This window comes from Chenopodium quinoa, unplaced genomic scaffold (genome assembly GCF_001683475.1).
Source record: "Chenopodium quinoa cultivar QQ74 unplaced genomic scaffold, ASM168347v1, whole genome shotgun sequence".
In the NCBI taxonomy this organism is placed as follows: domain Eukaryota; kingdom Viridiplantae; phylum Streptophyta; class Magnoliopsida; order Caryophyllales; family Amaranthaceae; genus Chenopodium; species Chenopodium quinoa.
The window spans coordinates 2424469-2444014 of record NW_018744501.1 but is presented as its reverse complement, the minus strand read 5'-3'; the positions used below and the strand labels follow the sequence as shown (position 1 = coordinate 2444014).

At 32.5% G+C, this 19546-nt stretch overlaps 1 long non-coding RNA gene across 1 annotated transcript; it reads left to right on the top strand.

Annotated features, from left to right (window-relative positions):
* The first annotated feature begins 10036 nt into the window (after positions 1-10036).
* Positions 10037-11599, top strand: LOC110697888. The gene is made up of 2 exons (XR_002506601.1): positions 10037-11023; positions 11216-11599. It is a non-coding gene; the product is annotated as an uncharacterized LOC110697888 (long non-coding RNA).
* Positions 11600-19546: the final 7947 nt, after the last annotated feature.

Sequence of the window (19546 nt, the reverse complement as noted above, 5' to 3'; positions counted from 1 at the left end):
TTGAAGTTGAAGCCAATTTGTGGGACCCACGTTAAATTTCCGTGACGGAAATCGTTAACTGGTGTTAACTTCCAACTTTTATATTTTTGGGAGGTGTTAAAATAAAAGTTTTTTTTTGGGGGGTGTTAAAAACCATTTTCAGCCTTTTGTCAGGTGTTAAAATCCAAAATATCCTTAAAATAAATAAATAATCTAAAACGATATTAATAATGTCGTTGGACTAGATCTAGGTTATATAAACCTTTGTATAAACATAAGTCGTTTGATTAGATCTACATTTATTAATATTAATTGTATTTAGCCATTTAGGTTGTAAATAATTCAATTTGAATTAAGCAGTTTGTAATCGGATAAGTTTTAAACAGGTTACGATTCGAAAACAGTTCGATTTTAACGGTTTAACGGGTTATGGCAGTTTAGTTTAGACGGTTAGCGGATTATAACGGTTCAGTTTATACAGTTTTTCCTGCGGTTTAAACGGTTTCGGTTCATAAACGGGTCGGTTTAAACGGTTAGCGGGTTACAAATGGTTCGGTTTAAACGGGTTTTTTTTACGGTTTAACGGTTTCGGTATATAAACGGTTCGGGTCATTAACGGGTTTATAAACCATTATGTTCGGTTTCGTTTCGGTTCGGATTTGAGCAGTTTGGTTTGTTATCGGTTTACGGTCCGTAACGGGTTGACATTGAGCGGTTCAATTCGGTTTCGGTTTGATATTGAACGGTTCAGTTCAGTTTTCGGTTTAAATTTATCGGTTTATAAACGGATTGGTCCGTGATGGTTCGGTTTGGTAACGGGCGGTTTCACGATTCGGTTTGAAAAGTCCCACCCCTACGAAAACCCCATAAAAAATACACTCACCGTCGCCGGAAACCCTCTCCCTAGCTTCCATTGTCGCCAAAAACCCCCAACCACCACCCTCACCGCGCCGAAGACCCCCCGCAAATAACTCCACTGTCGCCGAAAACCCCCTACCAACGCCTCCACAGTCGCCAAAACCCCTTCCCTAGCCCCATTGTCGCCGAAAACCTCCACCCTTCCTCTCCACGAGCCACAAACTGTCGGTGTTTAGAGGTTTAAAGGAGGGAGAAGGTGGAGCTACAAGAAGAGGGAAGGAGCTCGGCGGCGCTACTGGAAATGGGAGGGGGCTAGCTGTTGGTGCTGCCGGAAAGGGGGGAGGGCCAAAGGTGGTTGGGTGGCGTTGTGGGAAGAACGGGGAGGGCTTGTGGTGTTGTGTGAAGAAGGGGAAGGGGATGGGGTCTTACGGGATTACAGGGGAAGGGGTTGGAGGAATTTTTTTAATTTTTTTTAATTAAGGTTTTTCTTATTAAAATCATCTTTAAAAAAAAAATTAATGTAAAACAAAAAATAAAAAAACCTTAACCAATCACAATACGACACATGTCTTTTCTTAACCCATAAAATAGGTAACCAGTCATTTATCCTTTTTTTTGGAAGATTATTGTCAAAGGTCGTTTTATTGGGAAATAATCAAAATGTTGTTTTATTTTTAAAGACTAGACAAAGGTCATAATATTCATGACAATTTTTCCTTTAGAATTTTTTACTAAGTTCTACGAAGTACAAATTATAAATTTATCGTTTTAAATATTTTATATTCAATTTGTGTATGAAAATTATAAAATGTTAACAAAAAAAAAAAAAAAAAAAAAAAAAAAAAAAAACATCACAAATCCTATCCCATAGTAAATAAACACCTTAAGTGCACGAAAGCACCAAAATATAATTAATCCTCGTGTACTTAGACACTTAATAGCTTAATTCCCATGTGTAAAGTATCAATAAAAATTATATGTACCATAATAAAATTCATTTTCACGTCACTATTCTCAACTCAATTTAACTATTAATTTAATTAAACACGCTCTCAATCATGCCAATAATAAAAGTGTGGTCCACATACAATATTCAATTATCATCAATTCCCACAACAAATTATTCCAAATAATCATGTATGTCTCATAAACAAATCACCAAAATCAATTCAATTCCACAAAACCAATCCAATCCAACAATTCCAACTAATTCCTAGCATGAAACTAATATACCTTGGAATTAATAAAATTAATCATAGCATACCTCTACACGCTATATAAAATTTCTAGTACGCGTACGTACCTCGAATACGATCTCAAAATCGCCACAGTTACTCAAAATCGCTCACTTGATATTCTCCTACAACCAAAAATACCAAGAGGCATTAATACTTATTCTTAGCGAATTTCCAACAATATAAACATACTTTAAAACACTTTTAAATCTCTTAAAACAAGCTGATTTTTTTTTTCTTTTTTTTTTTTTTACAATTACTTAGTTTTACTCTCAATTAATGGGTAATTAATAAATTTTCAAGAAACTCAATTCATCATGGCCTTTATATTAAATTTTAGTAATATAAAACCATTAATTAAAACTTGCTGTAATTTAGTTTTACAACATCAATTTAAATATTATAAACCAACTACAACAATTTCCCATCAATAATCATCAATTACAAAACCTAGGGTTTTACAAATTTGGGCCTTTTCAATATAAAACATTATCTGAAAATTATTTACATAAAACATCATTAAAATCATCATAAACTTATCATAATATAATTAATACCAACAATCATCAATGCTAATTTAAAATCAAAGCAAAAGAATATTTTTTTTATATTACACAAAACCGCACGCACAGGGGGAGGGGTTGGCTGCCACCCTTCCCACGGTAGCTGCGGGTGGCGGTGGCCGACCGGTGAGGGCAGTGGTGGTGGCCGACCACCCTTATGTGTTTACTTCTTGGATATTTTTCACCTTGGGGAAAAATCCGATTTTTGCTCTTGAAGTGGATATTTAACATGTCAATAATTCTCTTCTATTTTATTTAACATGTCAATAAGGGAGATTGAATTATTGGGGTGTTGCATCTTTGCACCTCCAACTCCTCTGAGGCCTCTTTAGGCACGCATTAAGGTAGCCATTTGTCTAGTGCTTCGTCAACCAACCCCTGCACACAGTTGACTTGTTCCATCAATCCATCTACTGTCACCATGCATCTCTCCAACCCTTTGGATTGTTTTATAACAATCTCTTCGAATTTAGGGACCCTTTCCTCAAGCAGGAACCATTGCTTCGACTTACCTTCTAGCCAAGCAAACCTTTCCTGTAAATTTTCCATCTTCTAGCAAGCTTTTGTTTACTTGCCCAATGTCTCTGGGATGAACTTAGCTCTGATACCAACTGTCACGATCCAAATATTTTAGCTCAGGGACATGCAGCGCACACTCATCAAAAGGGGCAACGAGGATGCAAGCCAAGAGTCTGAGTGTTACGAGGTTAGTCGCAACATTATTAAGAAGACGTCTTGAGGATCACTCTTGTCTGTTGGGAAGCAAAGCGAGAGCGAGGGTCGGTTAGAGCTTGTGAGGATCGATCAAGTCATCAAAGTGCTCACAAGCAGGTCCAACGACAAGTGTATCTTTTAGAGGGTTTCTAGGGGGGCGCTTTGAGATCTGAAAGCACTAGCATTAAGAGCTTAAACAACAACAAGATTCAAAGCAAGTAGGAGCCTTTTGAGTTCATTGATCACTTGCTTCCTGATAAGTGCATAATATACCTTATTTTTAGTCTCTAATATTAGTCTTATAATCGCTTTTTATTAGTTAGTTTATGAAATTAGTCGCTTTATTTATTTTATATATTATTTTATTCATTATTTTATTTTGTAGTTTTTTTTTTATAATAATTGATACTTAATTTTTGTTGTGTGTTTGTGGTAGGAAAGCAAAAGGAAAATAAACTTGGCAAATGTAAAACAATAAAGAGAAGCTAGCCCATTTGACTACAACAAGTAGGCATCATATGCCCAATCATCATCAAATAAAAAGGAAAATAAAGAAAAAGAAAGGAAAAAGAAAAAAAAAGAGATAAGAAGAAAAGGAGAAAGAGGTGCGTGAAAACAGGGAACCAAACCCACCGTTATCAAAGTTTCATCCCCAACAAGAATTGTAATTAACCTCCGAAAAGGCAAGATACGGAGAAGATGAATCTCTATCTTATTTCACAAATTTATCTCTTTAATCCCGGAAAACCTAGGTTGTTTTTGGTTATAAAAATCCCTAATTACTCCTCAAAACATACAACTTAGCTAAAATTATACGACGAGAAAGATAGTTCGACTGAGTCCGTAATTGGGCAATTGGTGAAGAGAAGATAGCCATTGGAGGGAAGCTTAGTCTCAAAATCTAAGGTAGAACAAGAATGAAGGTGAATTGCGGGGTCGAAGTCGGGTTTATTCGGGTGTTCTTGGGAGTATACTTCATAAGTCTTCTTCTTACTTAAAGTGTTCCATGATACTGTTTATTTGAAGTACTTTGCTAATTTGATGGAATACTTTTATTTGATTATTGGTATTATAATTGATTTCTGATTATGTTATTTTTCGATTTAATGGGTATTTGAATTTTGCTTGTTCTTGATTACAGTATTAAATTTGCAATTTGACATTGATTGTTATCTTTCATGTTACCAGTTGTGAATTATTGCTATCTATATGGTTTGGCTTAGTTTGAATCATATAGTGAAGTAGTGTCTAATTTTTATCAAGTCTGCGATTATGAGTTGGTTTAAATTAGAGAGCAAATTCAATCTAATTATTCTAAACAGTTATGAATCAGGACTAATGACCTCTCCTAGTGTTTAATGCGGCCATTTCTAAATTGTATGAGTTGCAATCATATTCGTATAATTTAGTATGGTTTAAAGTTAATCTCGGCTTAGTTTTGAATTGGTTACAAGTAAGGGAGATAGATAGGGAGTCTTTGTTACTAAAGTCTCTACAGTTAGTCTAATCGTTAAATTGAGTAATTTTGCAGAGTCGGTAAATTATTGTTATCAACAGTCTAAATTGGGTAGAGTTAAAATGGGATTGGTTAAGTAAGTCGTCAGTTGTGATTAATAGATTATTATTTAATTTTTGTTTAGTTTAGTTGCTCGTTCAAGTTAACCCCCCCAATTCTCATGTACATAGTGTAAATATTATTCTTATGTGTATTTTTCGAGTTGACCTTGAATTTATAGAGTTAATTAATCTCCTCGTGGGATCGACCCTTATCCTTTTTACTATGTTAATATTTTTGGAGGTTTAAGTTAGGTATTTAATTAATTAATTTGGTGTGGTAAATGACCCGTATCACTTCCTAAAGAGCTTTAAATAGAATTTACAATGGAAATCTAGTGAACATACTCTAGATTGACAGTAACACAATAATTCTACTTAAAGCCAAGAAAACTTTAAGAAAAGCCTAAAAAGCAATGCATAAGCAAAATATAAGTAAAAGAAAGAAAAATACATAAGAAGAGAGGTGGATTCTAATATCATGGCATAATTGACAATATACTCGATTAAATGACTAAGGAAGGGCAAAGCGATGTGAAGCAACTCATCATAGGTGATCATTATGTTGTCCAACGTAGTGCAATGATGACGCGAACACACAACTGAGTACTATTATTTGCAATATCCCCAGATAACTAAGCATCTTTCAATACACTAATAGTATCTCCATCTCTCACTCTCCATTTCATACGTACCTTTAAGTAGACCTGATCAAGTTAAGCCCAGCCCGATTTTGGGTAGATTTTAAGCTGTTTTTTTGGACCGATATCGGGTTGGGTTTGATCCGGCCCAATTTTTTAAAAAAATAGGCGGGCTTGGAAAATCAATTTTATGCAATTTTAGTTTAATTTTTTTGCCTAGCCCGAAATTGGTTTGAAAAGCCCGCACGACCTGGCTAGTTTGGGCGGGTTTAGACACAAATATTCCGGCCCAAAGTTTAGCCCGGCTTGGCCCGAGGAATGGGCTAACTTTTTTTACCTCGCCCCGGCCCGTCCATTGATCACCTCTACCTTCAAGTCAATTAGTATTCCCAAATGCTTCTCCATACAAAGCTTGGGTCAAAACCTCATTTAGTAGATAATAAATCACCATTCTAAAAGTATCTAGTTCAACTGGTCCTTTTTTGGACTATTATTCCTGTTCATTGATTAGAAAAGTTTAAAAAAAATCATTTAAATCTTTTTATATTTGTAGGGAATTTTCCCTCGCCCTACTATGTGTCATGTTTTTTAGGTATGCCGACGATTCTAGGAAAGAAGCTAGAGAAAGAGAGTCGCCAACAAGTTTTAGAAACTTGTAATCTGTCCACGATTATGAAGGTTACACCTCATTCACAATCACAAAGATTGCTAACTCCATAGTGGTCTGAAACCATGACTGAATATTCAGGGATGATGGTACGAATTTAACTTTCAAAAGAGATCAAACTTGCCCTAAAATAGGCCTCTAATTGATTCTTATTAATATTTATGCGTGCTTTTCGATCAACATACATACATTAAATTAATTCTAAACATGTTTAATCTATGTTAGTTAATTAGTAATGCACAATTAAATCCTATGTTGGTGATCACTTGAATTAAAATTATATTGAACCTAAATCCAATTATTAAATATCTTATTACGCGTTATTTCAATTACAAATTCCCTTTAAACCTGCAAAAAGGGGGCGTGATCAAACAATAGCAATATATCATTGATAATCAAGCAACAGATAATTATCATAATAATCATCATCATGAAAATATTGTTAGTAGTGAGATCCTAAGCATGATATTAAACACATTAAAAACAATCCTAGCATGTTACTAAATAATTAAAAATACGATCCTAAACATGATGCTAGTAATCAAAACAATAAAAATAATTAGAGTAAATAAAACAAAGAATTAAATACTCACTACAAATATGCACTTTGAATACTACATCATGAATATATTGTTAGTAACATCAACAAAAATAATAATTCACAAGAATTAAATTAAATAGTTAGAGAAATTAATATCACCCTCGGAATTATACCTTCACGCCTTGGTAAAAAAAGGTAGAACCGGAACAATAATATTACTTGTTTTATTTGGACTTTAAATTACTTGAATAAGATTAGAAATAAAGCTAAGAACAATGGAAATTGTACGTGTTTAAGTCTAAGTTTTTTGGAATGATTTGGGATTGATAAAATATTTGTATGGTTGTCAAATTCTCCCTAAAAAATCAGAAATAATGGTGGTATTTATAGGCTTAAAACCGGGTGAAGATAGATTTTTGAAAGAAAATAGATTTTTGAAAACGCGTAGCGAGGGACAACAGTTTTGCGATTTTTGTTTTTAGTCATAACTTTTGATCTAGAAATTAGAATAAGATAAATAATATCTTCGGTTTCAAAACAAAAATATATTATAATATCTTAACACATATACAGTAAGATATTGTGTTAAGATATTATGCCATATTATAATACCCGGCACCAAAGATCCAGTAATATGATATTTCATATAATATAGGAAACTATTATGCGTTAAGATATATTATGTTATATATGGTTTTAGGAAACTATAATATGTTAAGATATTATAACTAGTTTTTAGCTCGTGCAACACACGGGTTAAATTAATTTTGAATTTCTGAAATAGCAAGATGTAATGCAATTTAAATACAAAGTTAAACATCAATTTTTTATTTTATTTTATTTTTTATTTTTTTTATCGTGAAAAGAGTCAGTGGCGAATCTATTAAGGGGCCTGGGTGGCACTGGCCCCGCCAAAAATTAATTTTGTTTATTTTTTTATTTAGGTAAAGGTGTAAATTTATTGGTTAAATACAATTTTAATGCAATAAATAACATTAAATTAGCTTTGTTATAGTAGTAATGCATTGAGTTTGGGCTAAAAGTCTTAGGTTTAAATCCTCATATAAGCATTTTATTTTTTATTTTTATTTAGTGCCCCTCCACACTAAATATTTTACATTCGCCACTGAAAAGAGTTTCAAAGCAAGTGGGATAATTAGTACTCCTTAACATTTAGAAGTAATATTGGTCACGCGACCATGAAGTAAACAAAAAAAAAAAAAAAAAAAAAAAAAAAAAAAAACAATCCACCTTTCAATTATAAAATTCATACAATATGTAATGCATATATTACTAATAATAGCTATACATTCATGAATTGGCATCACTAATAATTGCGATACAACCATGAATTGGCGACCTTAATGCATACTCCCATTGAGGCATTGACGATATGCATGTGTACCTATAAAATAATATGAAAATAGTAATTACATAATATGAATCAAGTCAATCAACCATTTTATAAATGAAAATGCTATGACACATATAATAGAGAATTGCCTCAATTAATAGTTGAGGGACTAAAATGCTACAAATACGTTAGTTTAGGGACCGTATTTGATCTTAACTCTTAATGAGTTAATAATAATTTGTATAAAAGTGAGAAGGTTTATATTTACCAAATTGCCCTTGGTTCCTTTTTTGGTTGGTTACTGCCCGTTCCTTGTTCACCTTTGTTCTTTGATCCCTTTCTCTCTATTTCAAATAATTTTGTCAAATTCTTGGAAAATGGACAAAATTCTTGTTCGATCTTTGGTGCCGGGTAATTTTCTTGCTAAACCCCATGGTTCAATATTTTTGTTGCATGATTATCATGATCAATTCCGGGTAATTATTTTTTGTTGATAACCAGAAGAAGATCGGAGTAATTATTCAAGTATTATGAAGTAATTTGAGATTTCATGTGGGATTAAGAATAATTTTCTTGCCAGTGTTGGTGGAATATGTGATTAGGGGGATTTTCCCACCAATCACACCTCGCCTTGTGGACCAATCAGGTCCTGACAAGTGTCACTCAGTTGGACTTATCAGGGCCTGCCATGTGGCACACTTCAGCTGGTCCACCATGGACTTCCTATGCTATGCCATGTGGCCCTTAATCCTTGCCTAAACAGGTAGCAGATTGGGCCCAAATCCCAAGAAAGCCCAGTTAGTCCTAGGGTTGGCCAAAAACCCTAGAACCTGGCATGCTTCCCAATGTTATAAATACTGTCATAAATGCTCATTAATGACAGAGACTGTTCACCAAAAACACACGGATTTCACAAATCCCAAGACAATCACACACCACTCGGTACCGCCTACTAGACCTGTCCTAGCATCCGACACCTATTTACATTCCGCATTACAACTCCTTTATTCACTAACTTGATCGTCAGAGGCGGAGCTCCCAACCCAGGAGTCTCCGTTCTTTTGCAGGTACAGGCGCGTGGTTCTAGTCTCGAAGTTGTAACTCTCCCAAGGGACACAGAAAACCCCGAAACAATATGTATAATTGGATTTAGTTTTAATGTTTTTTGATTAGTTTTTTGTTTGAAAATTTTTGATTAATTTTTTGTTTGAAAATTTGAAATTTTTTGAGAATTTGTTCTTTGTTATTATTTTGCTTTAGATTGTAGTGGAATAAATCAAAATGGGCTCATGTAATGTAATTGCATTACTATGAATTTATAAAGGAAAATTTGTCAAAAATAAGCCAACTTTTGCTCGGTTAGCTCAAAATAGATCAGCCTTTTTATTAAGGATTAATACTGTTTTTTAATTCCAACTTTCACCAATTTATTTTTATTAATCCCAACTTTGGATTATTTCTCAATAATCTCAACTTTAAGTTGCATTTTCTTTCTTTGGTCCGGATTACCGGTTACTTGAAGAAAGGGTTAAAAAAATTTAAAATATTTATTTGACACGTGTTGCATGTTAATTGGTTCACCAAAATAAAAATAAATTAATTAATAATAATAATAAAAAAAAAAAAGAATCCACCCAGCCCCTCACGTTTCTCAACCCAACCAAACCTCAACCCCAACCAAAAGATCCGGCCACCCAACCACTAACGTCGGTCGGTCGACCGCCCCCACTACCTCACCCCTCTCTCCCCCACGCCGGTAAACAGCCGCATTCCCTCTCCCATTCAGCCATTCCCCATACGCACATCCACCTCCTTACACTCCCACCTCGCAACCACAATTTGCGCAAAAAAAGCAGCTCCACACTACCCAACGCCACGCAACAGCAGCACAACCAACAACAGCTTCTCATTCGGCGCGAGGGAGGGGAAATCCGCTGAAATTTGAACCCTCAACCCACTGCGCGTCGCGGTGGTTTGCTAAATCGATTTACTTTCAAATTGAAACCTAAACCCTTAAACCAATTTACTTCAAAATCGGAGCAGCCAAAACGAAGAAGGGGGAGGGAAGGGGGCGTTTTACGGGGCGGAGGAAGGGATGGAGAGGGATTTTGGGGGCAAGGAAGGAAGTTTTCAGAAATTGGTGGTTATTGATGAGATGGGGAGCTAGGCGGTGGTGTTTAGTGGCGACTGGTTGCATTGGAAATTTGGGGGTGGTGGTTCAAGGGAAAACGGGGACGCGGCAGTCCGGCGAGGTATGGTTGGGTTGGGCAGTGGTGGTGAAGGCTAGCTGGTTTTTCTGTTTTTTTTTTTTTAAAAAAAAATTTGGTCCAGTAAAAAAAAATAAAATTGGACCACTCACGTGACGACACGTGTCCAGCAACCTACAATAGAAGGTTGTTGACTTTTGTTGACCGGTTTAGGTATGAAGAATGATAACCCACCTTAAAGTTGGGATTATTGAGGAATAATCCAAAGTTGGGATTAATAAAAATAAATTGGTCAAAGTTGGGATTAAAAAATGGTATTAATCCTTTTATTAACTAAGAATAAGTCGACTTTTACAAGGTATTAACTTTAAATAGGTCAAATGACCTTCAACCTGTCCAACAAGTCACTTCCTTTTTTTTTTTTTTTTTTTTTTTTTTTTTTTTTTTTTTAAATATTTTTCTTTTATTCTTTTTAGGGAAAAATCCTCCTCCACCCCTAAGAACTACCACCTGCCAATCTGCCATCCACCACCACCAAGTCACTTAGCCATCCAACCACCATTTGTCAACCATGAAATGTAGCAGTCATCCACCATTAAAACATGGAGATCACTGAATCACCCGATTGTCGTTCTCCATCGAAGCGCATTGTTCTCCATTGAGCCACCTTCTGATAATATTTATTCTCCATTGACAAACTTCTAACTAAGGTAATTTAAGTAAGTTGTTTCTTTTGTAATCAACGATTATCAATTTTACAATCTAATGTTTATCGTTAATTTAATTCTTAGTTCAATCAGTTTAGGATCTTCGCTTAATCTGATAATTGAATCAAGTGTGTGTGATTTTTCGAGCCTATAATTATGATAATTAAATGAAATTTGGTTGGTAATGTGATGCAGAACCCTTTTAATATTAGGATTGAAGTACTAAAAAGCTCTTCTCCCGAGGCTCAGGGACGGGCATAGATTTGCTGTTGTTGACCCTAACCAAAATCGCCACCGCCATTTCCATCGAGCCATCACCAGTGAACTGACCAACAATTGCAAGTCCATCATCGTTGTGGCTGCTGCCACAACCTATGTCACCATTTCTGACCTTCTTTTGGGTGAGGGTTTATGAGTTGGGTTGCAGTGGTAAAGTAGTGCCTCCTTTGTTAATGGCAGATTTATGGAGGAGAGAGAAAAGGGTGCTAAGGGGGAAGAAAAAGAATGGTGCGATGGAAGTTGGACATAGATTTTTTTTTTTTTTTTTTTGAACGAGGACGGAATTTTTTTAATTTTAAACATAAGTAAAAAAAATTAAGGTAAAAAAGTTTGATTTTTTTTTTTTTTAATGTTAGACCAATAAAATTGCAATATGTGTCATATTAACTTGTTTAACAGGTTTTCAACAGATCACCGTGTTTAGTCCGGTCGATGCCCCGGGTCGATACGTTAGATATTAAATGTATTATACTTTTCATGTATTATATTTTATGTGGATGAATTTTACTTTTAATTTTTTATGTACATAATAATGTTTAATACTTCTATTTTAGATTTAGTGTAAGAAAATAATTTTTCATGTAAAAGTACAAAGAAAACACTCTCATGGTCTACATTAACTATATTTAAGAAGAATAAATTAACACAATTATTAGATATCAAAGTTGGTATGACTTCTTATTCATTTCTCAATGGACCCAAGTTTGATTCTTGACAAAAATATTTTTTCAAATGACACTTAGCGTTCATATTTGTAATTGAGTGATATAGTATTCTACTATTCTCTTGGTGGAAGAAAGGGGAGATACGTGGCGTGTATCCTTGATTAGGAACGCCTTTTAATATATAGTATAGATGACGCATTTAAAAATAAAAATCGAGTTATTCTTAATTAATCAAAAGGTTGACCTATTTTGAGCTAACCGGTCAAAAATTGGCTTATTTTTGACAAATTTTCCATTTATAAATGATTGCTGCATTTTTGAATTATTAAGGGTACAGTGAAAATAGAACCTTTTGCTTTTTGGGTACGTCTCATCATAGTCATCATATTATTTAAAGTAAATGATATAATGAGTTTGATTCTTGACAAAAATATTTTTTCAAATGACACTTAGCGTTCATATTTGTAATTGAGTGATATAGTATTCTACTATTCTCTTGGTGGAAGAAAGGGGAGATACGTGGCGTGTATCCTTGATTAGGAACGCCTTTTAATATATAGTATAGATGACGCATTTAAAAATAAAAATCGAGTTATTCTTAATTAATCAAAAGGTTGACCTATTTTGAGCTAACCGGTCAAAAATTGGCTTATTTTTGACAAATTTTCCATTTATAAATGGTTGTTGCATTTTTGAATTATTAAGGGTACAGTGAAAATAGAACCTTTTGCTTTTTGGGTACGTCTCATCATAGTCATCATATTATTTAAAGTAAATGATATAATGATGTATATAATGTGAAGTATTATCTGTTGTATTATGATGCCAATTTGATAAAACCTTGTGTCATGCACGAACAATTTTTGTATTTGATTAAGTAGAAGATATATAGTTAGCTTTGTATTTTGTTTAAGAAAAGTTTAAATCTGTAAATATAGTTGAATAAGGACCTGCTATCGATATTAGTTGTGGCATAAGAGTTTTATTAATACAGAAGCTATGACATTTTGGGGAAATGATTTTGGCACACTATAAGGTGATTTTGGCACACTCTATGTGAGAGCACATATTTTTATGCTCTTCTCACATGGAGGTGTGCCAATATCAATTAAGGGTGTGCCAAAATCAATTCCCGACATTTTGATTATCAAATATTAGTGAATAATATCAACTTAGCGATTTCAATGATTAGGTTATAGCACTGTTTTTGGTTAAGATGGATAATGTGTTGTTTGGGTTCTGCAAGGGTTGGATTAAAATTGGTTTTTCAAATTTTGACAAAAGTTTTATTTTTCATTGTTAATGATTCTTAGGAAAAAATGGTTTTTTAACCCTAACTTTAGGTCATTTACTATTAATAATCCCAAACAACTTATGAACAGTGAAAATAGTTTCACTTTAGCAAAAATAAAGTGAAGAGAATTGGGCCTAAATAGTCAAAATTGATAGTTTAATACACATAAAACCTAGCTTTTTTTTTCTATGCTCAATGTTTGTATAAGGACATATTTTTCGTAACAGAAACAGAAGGGGTGGATGTAACACCCCCAAAATTCGGGTCATTGTAAATAATAAGAGTAACCCTTTTTCTTTTGAAACCGACCATCGAACCTTGGGAGTGTTACTGCTACACTTATTTTCCGTAGAAAATAAATGCAAAGCAAAACGAAATATGTTATGAAATATTGTGTGGATGCCCATTATACTCCTTGTATCATTCCAGAATATTCTAGATGGAACTAGGGTTTATATTTTTTTTTAAGAAAACCCTAATTATATTGTATATATATATATCCCATGGAATAGAAATACAGTGATATATTCTCTATCAATCTCTCTTATATTTCTCCCTATTTTATAACACGTTATCAGCACCAAAGCTCTACGCAAATTGTTTAATTTAGATCCGAATTAAAGAACTCCATTGCGAAAGCTGACTTGTTGTCATCACCACTTTTGGCGGCACCATTCTTGTTTTGCTCGTTACCAGCATCTCAAGCATTCTCACTTTTCAACAACGTGAAATTGAGCCTGGTACTATTAATCCTACTGATCAGGTTTTGTTTACTCGCAGTCTTCTCGATACTTCTCTCATGGGTATGATCTCTTCAAATTTTTTTCGTATTTTATTTTTTCGTGAAATGATGAATATGGTTATTTGTTCTGTATTTTGGTATCTAATTGAGTTGTTCGATTTTTATTTTTGGTAATTGAATGATGAGAGATCTCATTGAAGGAGCTATATGATGTTGTTAATTTTTAGGATTATTCGATTGATTCATTCACCTAAATAAATATATTGAATTTGTTCTATTAGTTTAATAGTTTAATTAATTTGTGTTCATTGGTAACTAGATTTAGATGGGGAGATTCGGGCTTTCTATTTGATGCGTTATATGTTCTTGCTTTGGTATTTAGGTTCCGTTTATAAGTTTCGTGTCCATATTCCATTATTGAACTCGCATTATCTCTTTGTTTTGTGTTGTAACGTTACATATCCTAAGTTCAGGTGTATGTGGTTACATAATTGTTGGTTCACATAATGTCTCATGATATTTTACTACCTTAAATTTTAAGAATTTTGGTGGTTTTTGATGTCTGAATAGTAATAAAGGTACGCATACATTATATACTATTTATATTAATTCATTATCAAATTGCTTTATGTAAAGAGTATGAGTATTTGGGTTCATTAGCTACCAATGATTCAAATTAGGATGTACCACCATGAGGTCTATGACTACACCATATTATGACGCAAATTAATAATGTCCAAGTAATTAAGTGGATTAGTGGGTCTTATATTTTGTTGGAGATTGATATTGTTCAAGCGAGTGGGGTATTGATCAAACTGGTTAATTCAATGTTTTATGAATTTCATTTGTTGAATATGTTTTAATTTTGATACGGTTTTCAAGCAGTAATTACTCTCTACATGCTTATAATATTAATTGAATATAGGCCTTCACTTTTGTTTTGGTAATTTGCCATGGAATCAGTAGATATGTAATCAGTTTCAACAAAAGGCTAGGAATTAGAATTCTTATCTTTGGAGCTATACAAGATTGATATACTGCTTAACAGTTAACAATATTAATAAGATAATCGTTAAGCAACGGTCTATGGCTTGAATAGTAATAACCTTATCAGTATTATCATTTATTTGAATTATATATATGTATACACTTTTGTTTCACTAAATAACAGTTGTATTTGTAATGGATTATAAGATAAATCAAGTAACAATATCTTGAGGAGTCTAGACATTAATTAATTATATCAAGTTATTATATCATATTAATTTTTTTGGTAGTATATACTCAAGAAATAAAAGGTATTATCAAATATATCTTTATAAGAGTCATAATTACATATGACTTGCACATATGGAACTGGTTTTTTTTGAAGTGATCAATTTGCAAATTATATCTTCTGCACTAGTAAAGGTACGTCCAAATGTCCAACAATATAATTACGGATTCAATAGTAATGCCAAATTATTATTTTCTATAATTATAGTAGATTTGAGATTTATCATGTGAATTTCTTTCAAACAAAGCATTAAGTTGATTGTTTATTGTATCTGACAATTGTTTGACCTTGAATCCCACTTGGTCACTTGGCTTTAGTGAGTATAGTATGTAGTAGGCACTCCATTACAATCATGAAAGTAATTCTATATTTGTTTGATCAATTACCTTTCTTATACATCATACTTGGTTTTATGATTAAGGTTGTTTATATTTTATTGATTAGCCAAGGGCAATTTTGTTTCAAGTACATAACATATATATTGCTTTAAAGTGCTAAACCGCTAGGATACAACTGTCAATTCATTATATCTTATTGTATTACTGCATTATTTTGTATTGTATATAGCAAAAAGTGTGTTATGAGTTCAAGTAATTAAACATGACATTGTGAGAAAATATACATAATCAACGTTTTATTATGCCCATAAATATAAGAGGCCAGGTTTTGTTTTTTTTTTTTTAAGATAAATGTAATTGGGCATGAGGTACATGATAAGTGTTCTATAAGTATAATTTTATATAAGCATGTTTTTGCTAAAAGAAACACGTTACTTGATACATGACATTGCCAAAAGAATTTATGGCTTAAAAGTTGCAAGGATTTTAAAGGTTATTGGATTGATTCATTCCATACCTCCATATGCAAGGATTAGGGGGAGATTGTATGTAATCCTTGCATATAAATAATAAAATATATATGGTCAGTTTAATACATACAATAACTTAAATATCAACTATAAGTGGCCACATGTTAATTAAATATTTTGAAATGATACAATCCTGAAGATGGATATAAACAAATGACATTTATCATATACTAGTTGTAAATGCTCTAATTTAAAATTGATGTCCTAAGAGTACAACATCAATTGTTGATGAACCTATAACATGCCTGAAGCGTGATAAATCAATAGGTTCTAAAGATAATTAAGTATCTTTGAAAAGGAAAGGAGTCACTATTGACAATGACAAATTTGAGAAAGTGGTAAATATCATTACGTTTCTAGAAGAAATCACTTTTAGTAAAGTTCATATGTTTCATGATTATATATAAAAAAAACTCCAGAAGAGTATGAAATAACAAGTTTAAACTCCAGTAGAGTATGAGTAATTATTGGATAAAATATTAATTGATTGTCTTGCCAATTGTATAAAGAAACACATGTTGGTGCTCTAATATCACATTCATGGCCATGCATATAGTAAGTTTGATAAAGTGATCACTAGTGTTGAAAACTGACCAGAGTTCAAATTTAGAGAAGTGATTGGATGTGATAATTAAATTAGGTCATCCGGATTTAATAATAATTACCCGTAATGGAAACCTGAAGTTTCATTTGATAATGTGCTGACGCTTTCTCAATGTTAAATATATAAAATGAATTGAATGACAAGAGTAACATTGAGATTGAGGTATATTTGGATTGTGAGTTATAATAATTTGTATTGATGAAAATTTCAAGATTTAATATGTTTTGATTTTTTTTATATAAAGGAGTAATGGCTGATAAAGGAGTAATGGCTGACCAAAAGTTCACCAAAATAACTTATATATTATTTTCAACTATCAAGTGATTAGAAGCTCACCAAATACACTATTTAAGTCTTTAAAGATCCAGAAGATCATCACCTACTAGAATTACGAGCAAGTGATTTATGCTTGTATAACAATTCTTTTGATTGGGGCTATTATATGTCAGCACATATGAAATAGGAGAAGAAAGAAAAACGTACAACTGCACAACATATGTCTCCCCATTGGCATTGATCTCCAGAAGAGAAAATATTATTATTGAAAATTTAATAATAAAAACACATGAAATATAAAGTTAATGAATAAATGATTCTTCATCGAAATTGTTCTCCAGAAGAGATAAATTTTGATTGTGATCCTCCCAATGAAATGAATTTTAATGCAAACTTATATACTAAGTTGGTATAGAATTAGACGCCCCTATAAAAGAGATATTTTACCAACTTAGGGGGAGAAAAAATAGCAAAAGTTGGGAAAATCAAAAATAAATAAATAATATTTATGATCCCTATAATGGTAGTTTGAAAAGTTATATATATTCCAACTTTTGTATCTATATTATCAAGATATGTTGCACATTTATGATTTGATTTGTATTCAGTTATGACTCATGTTGCATAGCGTTGAAGATACATTTTGGTCATATCAATTATGTGTATACATTGAGATAAAATCTTGTCAATTGTACTTGAATCACTACACCTTAAGTGTAGGTTGTATATGATCGGTTCCAAAATAAAGATATGTTTAATAGATATGATATTTGGCAAGATAGTGCAGTTGACACTAATAGTGTAATAGTATATAAATACCATAGTGTATGAAATATCCTAAAGTGGTATAAATATCTGAATTATTATAATAGATGGTCTATGATGTTAGAAAAGTTATGATGGTACCAATGAGAAATGTATTAAGATATCATAGTAAAATAGCATGCGGAATGTAAGTTAAAGGAATTTTATGATACCGGTACATAATGGAACCGATGAATAATATGCATATGCATAATGGAATGGACTAATAAGTAAGGGATCAGAAATATATGTACATTTTGATGTCGACATAATGATAATGATATAAGTTTATCATGGACCCGAAGTCCAATGAAATATGGATTTTTAAATCCACGTTGTACAGTGTCTTGCATCATTTTGAGTGTTATATTCATGTGTACGTGAGTCATAGGTTAATGGTTTATTGCATATGTAGGAAGTTAGATGCATTACTCATTATATAATTTGTTTAATATGTTATCATGTTTTATATATATCATATTGCATAGATTAATTTCTTACAATGGTTGTGGTGTATGTGAATGTTCTTTCAAAATATAGTAAGACATATTTACAACTTTGATGAAAAATTAGAAAGAGATGTTTATATTCCAATGGGCTTATAATTGTAATGAAATTATTGATGACACTTATTTAATAACATGTTATGAATCATGTAAAAGGAGTTCCTGAAGAACTTATATATGACGTATTAAATGCCCAACCCTAAAAATTTTTATGTCTTGAATATTGCAATTATTATCAAACTCTTGAAAAGTCTATGTGACTACATTATTGACATCTCAGCCTGAAGTTTGAGCATATGAGAGTTAGTAAGATTTACTATTTGTATTTATAAGAGAGCTATCATGTCAATCATGAAACATCTAAATAATATCAATGGAATACTTATGCGCGAGAATGTTTTCTCATGGTCCAGAAGAACCATGATTAGCGTACATAATTACATATGTTATATTATAATTCATATGATATTGAAGAATGACATTAATAATATTAAGTTTTGTCATCAAATTATCATTAATGAATGTTAAATCAAATAATGATCACCAATATTTATTATTAACGACTTCCAGAAGAAGTCATAACCGCATAAGTTTAACTTTTTTAATCAACTATTACATAGAGATTTGGAATGGTGATATTAGAGATAAACACATATATGGTGAAATGAAGACACTTTACATGTCCACATGAAGACTTGAAGATGCAATTTCAATTTAGGAGGATCGAAGATCAACAAATGATATTTTACCATCTTATTAGAAGATATCCAACATATTGGATTCATTGCTGCGACACTAGAAGATCCCAAGTTATGTATTCATCAGGGGGAGAAAATACGCGCTGCACTCTTTTTCCCTTGACCATGGTTTTGTCCCACGTTGGGTTTTCGTGGTAAGGTTTTTAATGAGGCAGCATCTCTACATATTGCGAAGAATGTTGTACTCTTTTTCCTTCATTAGGTTTTTATCCCACAGGGTTTTTCCTAATAAGGTTTTAACGAGGTACAGTCTTCGATAATGGACATCCAAGGGGGAGTGTTATGAAATATTGTGTGGATGCCCATTATACTCCTTGTATCATTCCAGAATATTCTAGATGGAACTAGGGTTTATATTTTTATTTAAGAAAACCCTAATTATATTGTATATATATATATCCCATTATATGGAATAGAAATACAGTGATATATTCTCTATCAATCTCTCTTATAT